The sequence below is a fragment of the Peromyscus eremicus genome, chromosome 15, assembly GCF_949786415.1.
Source record: "Peromyscus eremicus chromosome 15, PerEre_H2_v1, whole genome shotgun sequence".
Classification (NCBI taxonomy): domain Eukaryota; kingdom Metazoa; phylum Chordata; class Mammalia; order Rodentia; family Cricetidae; genus Peromyscus; species Peromyscus eremicus.
Genome location: NC_081431.1, coordinates 86822124 through 86832277, shown reverse-complemented (window position 1 = coordinate 86832277; position 10154 = coordinate 86822124).

The following is a 10154-nucleotide window of genomic DNA, read 5'->3' as shown; positions in this document are numbered from 1 at the left end:
ACAGAACAACTGTGTTTGGCCCTGACAAGCCTATTTATTATTTTGTGGTGCCAAATGCAAATAAGATTAAAGAACATAATTATACAAGGCATGAACTAGAAAAAAAAAGAGGAAAAAGCTGGGCAGGCAACTTCAAACTTTCAGGCATATGCATGCACTCAGGCACATACACACACACAAACACCACACAAACACCACACACACACACACACACACACACACACACACACACACAAAAAAAAAAAAAAAAAAAACCCATCGCTGTTCCCAAATAATTATTCACTAATTAAGAAGAATCCCATCAGAATGCATTCAATAAACAATTATTGAGTCTACCATGCACCAGACACTGTGCTTAATGCTAAATACTTCATGAATATTCAACAACCCCACGTGGTTCAGAAAAACAATCTACGAGGTGGGGAAAGCTCCATAGGAAACTGCACCTCCAAAGTCCAGTTTTGCCAACCCTGGAACATCCCAACTGGCATTACCAGTTCATCAAAAGAATAAGAGAAACACTGAAGACTAGACTCAGCTTCAGTCTTAATCAAAGGTGTGAGGGTTTTTCATTGTTGCTGAGCAACTCATCCTGGGATGGCGATGTAGCTCCAGCAAACTTGAAGAAGGACCTTCTGAGAGATGCATCCTTAAGGCATAGCTCATGTACAAACCCATCTCAATATTCACAGTTGACTTTTTTTGTTTCTTAAAAAAATTATTATGGCCTTTAAAGCAATTTCAAAGCAGTTTTTAATTAGCTTCTCCTTTTTAAATTGTCACTGGAAATATGCAAATTAAGTAAGGTTTAGAAAGAATCAACACTTAATTATAGTTAACCCTGACATCAGTCAAACGGAAATGTTAGGGGGTTTTAATTAGTTATAGTTAACCCTAATGTCAATGATACAGTAACGTTACAGGTCTACAATACTATTTCATGCTTTAATATGCCTGTCCACTTTTATTCTGCAATCTTTTCTCTGTGGCCCACTGTGAAGATACTCCCAACTGCCCTCTGCTCCTGTTAAGAAACATTTCCTCTGCTTCTTCAGGGGAACTTGGCTTCCCCTTAGAGCAGCCATTTCACGGTCTTCTCTGGGAATAGCCATTCATATCCAGTGACCATTATGGCTCCATCCCACTCTTGCTACTCCCAAGCCACTCTCCCTTCATTTAACTTCAATGCACCCTTGTGGACCCTTTGACTATCTTGCTTGTACTACCCTTTCCCAAATAGTAGGTCCCTCTGGTCCCCTGCACCTGGCCTCTCTGTCCTTTCTAACGGCTCCCACCACTCCGTGGTTTCTACGCATCTTCATGGCATCTCCCTGACCTTCTTGGCTCTCCTTTAGTGGCCCACTCACAGTCATACATTGACCATCGCCATCAACAGGAACTGCTCCTATTGTAAACTAGTGGACACTGAAATGACTCCATCTACTTACACATTCCCATTCCATATTCCCAGTATTGTCATAATTCCCAATCATGAGATTCTTTCCATTTCTTCTACTTTATCAGTCTCTTCTGTCTGGTTTCAGAACAGCCTCAGGAAAGAAAATGTTGGTGCCAGTGAGTAAAACGATGAAATAGGCAAGCCCTGAAGCAGGCTACCCTGGATTCTCTATCCTCTCCCATATCTCACTGCTCTGTTACAGAGTCTGCTTGTCTATCACTTATACTTACTTACATCACTCTTCTTCAAGTCTATAATGCTGTTCTAGAAGCTGCTGTGTCTCAACCAGATTCCTTTCCCAGCCTGTACATCTGCCCTTTACTTGCTTGGGTCAGTGATTCTCATCTGAATGGAATCTATCTATCCAGCCATGGCTTCATAGAAAACAGATATAAAAAGATGGTTCCCATCCAATCCAATTCCTGATGACCTTCTGAGGCTAGTGATATTCAGCCTTCATCTAATATACTTATTTCAGGGGGTGGTGGTTAATGCAAGAACTTCTTAACTGTCAAAGTGCCGAGAATAAATGATTGTGGCATGCTTGACCCTAAATGAGGTGTCTATATCACCCCTTTCCAAGGCTCAGGGAACACTGGGCAGGTGAGGTAGAAATTAACGTAAGAGCCAGAGGATGGGGAGATATGCAGCAAAATGGTATCTTTTGGGCCTACTATGGACATTGCAGCCATGAACTCACTGCAGTTGTGGTTCTCTGCAAAAGCCCTTCACAAGATTGGCCCCATCGACATGTCACCGTGAGTAGGAGAGAAGTCTGAGACCTCACCTCTTCCTGAGAGACCATTGCTAGTTAGTGGTTAATGGGAGAAGAGTGGCACAGTAACCAGTGCTCATGCTGTAGAAAACAGTCTGCCACCCAGGCTCACACAGCAGTTCTAGTTCAGTGGCTCACACACAAAAAGAAAACAGTCTCCCACCCTTGCTCACAGTGGTTCTAGTTCAACTCAGTGGCTCACACACAAAAGAAAACAGTCTCCCACCCAGGCTCACACAGTGGGTCTAGTTCAACCCAGTGGCTCACACACAAAAGAAAACAGTTTCCCACCCATGCTCACACAGTGGTTCTACTTCAGTGGCTCACACACAAAAAGAAGACATGAAAACAGAGGGAGACTTGTGAAAAAGAAGGGTTTAGTGGGAGGAGGAATGAAGGAGGGAAATGGGGGTAAAATGACTAGTACCCATCATACCCACGTGTGAAACTGGATAACAAAGTTTACATGGGAATGAAAGTGCCTCATCCTCCTCATCAGGCTGGACTGTCATGTAATCTTCATTCTAGACTTGCCCTGTGGTATCAAAAATTCAAATCTCTAGTGGAAACATACTAACAATTAATGCTTCCCCTTGCCTCAACTTTCTTTTCTCAAAGCATCTCCTCCCTCTGAAAAAATTGCAAGAACAAAAATAAGTATCTTTGGCTTTGCTTCTAATGTACTTGACCTAAGACAAATGCTTTTATACCTAGTCCAAACACCCCACTGCTTCTGCAAAATTTACAAAATTCTTCAGTGGTTCTTACATATATTTTCATTTATATAAATTATTAATTCAACAAGACCTATAAAAATTTCTTTTTGGATATAGATTTGGGTTCTTTTAAATTAATATGTTGACATTTTTCACATTGTGCAAGGAGTTTATCAACTTTCATGTCCCTTGGAAGCACTTATAGGGAGACAGAAACATAGAGAAAGAAAAGAGTTTTCTCCTTGTGATCAGAACAAGGAAACTAAGGTGAAATATGACTTGAAAATTTTCTAAAATGTGAAAGACCCTAACCCTTCAGGCTCACACCCCCCAAGCCCCAAGAGAATGAAGAACTAAAAAGCTAGTTCCAAGGGCAACCTGACTCAGCCATTACTCAACTACCCCCCTGCCACAATGTAACAATGTAAAGAGATTTCTATTAAGAGATGCGCTCAACTGTGACTGGGATAACTGCAAATGTTCCAGGAAGGACCACCGTAACCTTTGTGTAAACTTCACTCCCACCCTGATACCCACCTTGAGGTTTTGGGAAGAATGTGCATGTGGATGTGACTGCACCCACTCAGTGATCACTCTGTGATCAGACCATGATCTTGTGAAATTAGCCTCTAGACATAAATCAATTGAAACAAAATTGTATGGGAATTGTAATCTTGTGGCTTTTGTGGGTTTTGCCTTTAAAAGTACCTATGTGGCTGCAGTGCAATGCGACTCTTGCCCTCAGGACAAGGGAAGCCCGACTGTACAGCCGCTTCTTCAATAAACCTCGTGCTGTTTGTAGCAACTGGAGTCTGGGTTCTTGGAGCGCCCACTTGAGAAGGTAGAACCCTAGATTTCGGGGTCTATCAAATGTAAGATTTTGTGTGTATCATTGGAATTTTACTTAAGTGTGATCATAATGAAAACATTGATTACTGTAAATAATGTTTTCCTTTGAATTACTTAGGGTTGAGACACAGAATCTAAAATAAAAGAACTGTGATTCTGGTGGACAACAAATATTATTTATATACACAATAAAAAGGTATGAAAAAGCTGTGCACACCATCACTGCATCCATTCAAAATTGAATCAGAGGCCCTCAGAAGTACACTAGGGATGTTAATTAACTAATCAATTAATTAGCTAATTGTTCAAAAGAAAAATACAATTATATTCACCAAAGAATTGAAACAAACATATAATTAAAGAGCAAATATAGAAAAATTACTTAAAGCAAGATTAATATAAAAATCAAATATACTGACAATATATATTAGAAAATGTTAATATATAATTTAAAGAACATCAAAAGTCTATTGAATGCTGGATATGATGACACATACCTGTAATCCCAACACTCAGAAAACTGAGGCAGCAGGAGGAGTGTAGGCTAGCCTGACTACACTACACTGAAAGAACCTTTCTCCAAAAAAAAAGGGAAAAAAAGTAATGTGTAGCTAAGTACCTAGACACAATCATTACAATACACATTCACCAAAACATACACAACACACACAATTTTATCTGTCAACTTGTGAAACAAAATTCAAAAATCAACATATGCTAAGTAACTACAAAAGCTGTGCAAATCTTTAACAGAAAATAAAGTACAAACAATTTCAAAGGAGTAAAGCAGACTAAGTAAGTGGAAACATTTGTTCAACTTGTGGTTTGGAAAATTCTGTATCTCAAAGATGTCCATTTTCTCCAGACTCGTCACTGCAATCTCAGTCACAATTGCAGGTTTTGTTTCTCAAAACATTGGCAAACTGATACCAAATTTATAGGAACTGGAAAGAGGCCAAGAGTAGGCAAACAACCCTTCAAGGGTAAGAAGGAGGAGAGATGAGCTATCCTATCAAATAGGAGACCTATTATTAAGTAACTAAGCCTGTCTGATGTAGGGACGGGTTGGGCTGGAACAGTCATATGTCCACATTTGATTTAAGCTGTTGCTGCAGAGCAATGAGGAAAGAATGGACTTCCCAACAAATTATACTGAGTCCATCAGATACCCAATGGGGGAAAAGAAATCTTGACTACACTCCCAGACACCATAAGGAAATTTCCATTACCAATAGATTACTGGGCTACAGTAAGACACACAAAAGCACCGGCAATAATACTCAAGATTAGCAGATTGTGCTGTATAAGATTTAAACGCTTTCATTAAACAGAAGATACTTTTGAAATTGAACATATGTACCCCATGACCTGGCAATTCCACGTAAACTATGCATACAGTTAAATGCATGCAGGGCACCAAGAGTCATGTATGCAAGGGTTTACAGCAGCTTTATTCAAAATAGCCAGATACCAGGAAGCCAAATGTGCATCAACAGCACTTTAAAAATAATTGTGATCTGCTCACATTGTGGAAAACTGCAGAAAGTAAAGTGGATTGATTCACAAACAGTATTTTTTAAAGTAGCTAAGTATAAAAGAATCCTAGAACATGATTGTATTTATGTGAAGTTCCAAGGCAGCGAAGCTAAACTAGAGTGCTGCAAGTCAAGGAAGAAAGACATAACCAGAAAAGGGCACAAGGAGGACATTTTGGAGAGATGTTTTGTCTTTTTACCTGAGTAGTGGCTACAATCTCTGCACTTTATGATAGTGTTTAAACCATACTTGAAATTTCGCTTTACTTTTGGTTTTGTATTTTAAAACAAGCTCTCTCTATGTAGCTCAGGCTGTCTTCCGCTTTGCAATTTGTCTACCTCAGCCTCCTGAGTACTGACTGAGGTTCCAGCATGCACCACCACGTCCAACTAAACATACATATTCTAATGGCTCCGTATTAATGTTATTCCTCACTGTGGTGGTGTGAATGAAAATGCCCCCATAGGCTCATAGGGAGTGGCACTATTTGTAAGGATTACAAGGTGTGGCCTTGTTGGAGGAAGTGTGTCACTGGTAGTGGGCTTTGAGGTTTCAAAAAGCCCATTCCAAGCCCAGAGTTTCTCTCTCCCTGCTGCCTGGGGATCCAGATATAGAACTCTCAAGCCCTTTCCAGCACCACATCTACCTGCATGCTGCTATGCTTCCTGTTGTGCTAATAACAGACTAAACCTCTAAAACTCTAAGCAAGCCCCAGCTAAATGTTTTCCTTTATAAGAACTGCCTTGGTCAGCGTGTCTCTTCACAGCAGTAGAACATGATTAAGACACTCACACCAAAAGCTTGATTAGATTCATTGGCAAGTACTTTACAGTTTTGTTTTGTTTTGTTTTGTTTTGTTTTTCAATCTTATGAATCAGACTGGGAATTTACTCAACAAATTTTGAGCATCCACTCTGTGTTAGATCCACACAGTAAGAGCCACTAAAAAACAGCAGTGGACCTGACTCAAGGGTCTTTTATCATCAAATTCACAACAGTTTCTAATAGAATGTGTGTTATGAATTAATTGAAGGATTGAATTTGTAAAACTATTGCTGGTGAGTAATCTTTTGCAAGGGATAGCTCACTAACCACTTAGAGTAATTCTCCCTTGTTAAATTCACAACTTACTCATAAGGATTTTTTTAAAACAATTATACAATTACCAAATGGCATCTTAGTGTCCCTTTATCAATATTTATTCCTGTGACAGAACTGAAGCTTTTAATTTCAAATCTCAGTTAACATACTTCAATAACAACAGCAGTACTAAGGAAACACACACACACACACACACACACACACACACACACACACACACAGAGTTTGTATAAATGTGGAGGTGGGACTAAGATTCCTCCATATTGTTCAGCTAGAGCCTTCTTTAGTTTAACTGACCCACAAGACCACAAGACTTTTCTACCCTTGCTATGAAAAGTCCCGTGGGAAAAATACCAACCCTGTTCTAGAATCTCGGGGTAGAGATGCCCTAGCTCAGGCTTTTGCTCCGTTAAACTGCTGCCTTGCTTTACTTCCCCCTGCAACTGCCAGCCGGGATGTGATTTTTCTGTGTTCTTTTCCTTTAAAGGATCTCTGTAAAATGCGTTCACATATGATCCATGAGACTGTGCTTCTCTCCAGGTAGTCCCTGGCTGGCTTAATACCGACTCTAAATTTGGACTTTGGTCATGCTGGCTGGTCTCTGGGTCTCTACCCTGCAACAATATATATTTATATAGATAGATAGATAGATAGATAGATAGATAGATAGATAGATAGATAGATAGATAGATAGATAGATGGATGGATGGATGGATGGATGGATGGATGGATGGATGCATACATGATAGATTAGATAGATAGATAGATAGATGATAGATAGATAGATAGATAGATAGATAGATAGATAGATAGATAGATAGATAGATAGATAGTAGGTAGGTAGGTAGATAGAAAGAAAGAAAGAAAGAATTGGCACAAAAGATTGAACCCTGAACCTCACACATGCTGGTGCTTAACTCTGCTGAAGGCATCCTTTCTAAAACTGCACTTATCTGTACAAACAGAAGAGGGCAGTCTTGGACCAAGAAAAACAAGATACAGCACCCATGACTTTTCATAACATGTACATCACTTTCAGTCTGAATATTTTACACAGTTTAGCACACACAGGCAAGGGTGCTTTTAAAATCTGTTTAAAAATTCAAAAATAAAATAAATGCTAAATCGAGACATTGAAATAGCCTGAGAATATGGACCTGGGAAAATGTGACAGTGAATAATAAAGTCTGAAACAAGTTCTGAAAACTGGCAGGAGGGAAGCAGAAGAACCAGCACTTCTCAGCACCCAGCAAGTGGACCACGGAGGCAAGGTTGCAGCCCAGCACTTCTGAGTGACATCTGACAAGGACTGAGGATGTGGAAGATCCCTCAACCGTGATTTGGAATAGATGTGGATAACAAAAATAACAATAAAAAGAAAAGTATATAATTATAGTTGTCTTGAAACAGGAAACAAAATTATAGAAATAACTAATTCTTCTCAGAAATGAGACTAAACAAGTTGCCTACAGGGTAAATACCATAAGGGGCATAGAGAAGACATGAAATAGTCTAGCGAACAAAAACAAAACATGGAGTTAAAAGGTCAGATAAAATGGAAATAGAGAAAGCCAAGAAGTCTTAAAAAAATGTGCAATTGTAGTCTCTGAAAAACAAGAATAAATAGGGGGGTAGAAATTTTATTTAAACCTGTAATCCAAGAAAGTATTTCAAAAATAAAAAAAAAAATCTTGACTTTAGACATTGAAATTGTCTAGGAATATGTACCTGGAAACCTGACAGTAAGTAATGAAAACTAAGATAATCACAGGAGGTTGGATCTTCAGCATTTCCAAAGAAAGGAAGAAAGGGGAGGATTGTCCATTATAAAGTACAGAAAAGTGACTTTAGGATTCTTGAGTGCAAAATGTAAATCAATGGAATACATGAATATTATGAATATTATCCGTGTGCACATGCTCGTGCTGGGGCTACAGATATATATACCAGGTCCACTTTATGGGGTGCTGGGGATCAATTCCAGCACTCATGCATGCTAGGCAAGCCCTCCACTAATTGAACTACACCTTCAACCCCTCAGTGGAAGAATGTATTTCAAGAAACTCTAAACCAAGGATTCTACATCCCAACAAATGTCCTTGAAAGAAGAAGCCTATAGAGGGACGCTGAACTGTCAGCAATTTAGAGAACATACTTTTTGACCAGAATTTATCAGATGAACTTCAAAAAACTGATTGCAGAAACTTCAGCAAAAGAGTCGCAGTGGGAGTACTGTGTGCAGCTGTAAGAACAGAGGTGTGGCAGTGGAGTACTGTGTGCAGCTATAAGAACAGAGGTGTGGCAGTGGAGTACTGTGTGCAGCTGTAAGCCTGTGACAGGTGTCGCAGTGGGAGTATTGTGTGAAGCTGTAAGCCTATGGCAAAGGTGCTTAGCTGGCTCTTCAGTTCATGGGACTTCTGGAGCAATTCCGCACAGGGCATTTTCTTTATAACTATCTGTGCATCTCTGTCTTCGTCCTCTTGGTCCTATTTCCCTGGAGAACCCTGACTAACTCATCGTCTCCTGTGCACAGTGGGTTGCTGGATCCTTGTCGTTGTCACGAAGCTTGTCTTTTAGCTGCCCAGCCCAGCTCACCTCACTTCCTAAGTCAGTGCTGAGCGAATGCGCTGACCACTGCATGTCTGCGTACACACGTTCCTGTGCATCCTTTTTTTTCAGTCTCTCTAGCTTGAAGTGTTTCCAGTATTGTTTTTCTAATGACTTTGGAAATTATCTTAGTTCTTTAGATGGTTATCCATAGTGTAGAACAAATCCTGCACATCATTTTCCATTAATTTCCAGAGCTAAACTATTTTCCTGTTGCCTCTCAAAATAGAACAATAACCCCAAAGGTTTTTCTTCCTTCTCTTTGCTCTCTCATTTCCTGCACACCCTTAATACTGCCATACGTCACCTCTCATGTCCAGATCATATCATTGTAATTGTTAATTACTTGTAATTCCTTCCTTATAATTGTTAATTCTACCAATTTGAAATCATAGTTGCTCTTTTCATCATTACAGCTCATGTTTCTTCTTTTTTCATAACTTTTGTATTTTTAAAGTAAAACTTCTAGACACTTTGGAAAGTTAGGATTAGCAAATAGTTAGCTCAGAGGCCTTCCTTGGTGCCTTTGACCTTGACTGACAGTTTATATGACAAACATGTTAGTTTTGAGCTTGGCTTTTGTTTTGTTTTGCTTTACTTTGTGTGTGTGGTTTGGTTGTTTTGCCTGCATGTATAGCTGCGTAGCATGTGCATGTAGTTCCCTCAGAGGCCAGAAGAGGTCACTGGATCCCCGGGAGTTACAGACAGTTGTGACCTGCCAAGTTGGGGCCAGGATCAGACCTGAGTCCTCCTGAAGGGCAGCCAGAGCTCTCAACCTCCTTGCCTTCTCCCCAGCCCTGAACATGAACTTCAAAATACTGTTCTGAGTCTTATAGGACCAAAGAAAATCCTGATTTTCATTCTCTTTTATGAATTATTTCTCTTAACCATCAATGCTTTTAGAATGCTTTTTCTTTTTCTTTGATCTGTGTAATTTTGCCACAGTATAGAAGTGTGGGTTCCTGATAGGCCAGTTCTGGGCAAATGTTCCTACCACTGAGCTCAACCTCCAGCCATGCAGATATATTTTTCATACTTGCCCTCAGTTCCTTCTTCCCTTATTCCTGAAATGCTCGATAATGGATGGTTATATATTTTAAACAACCATGCA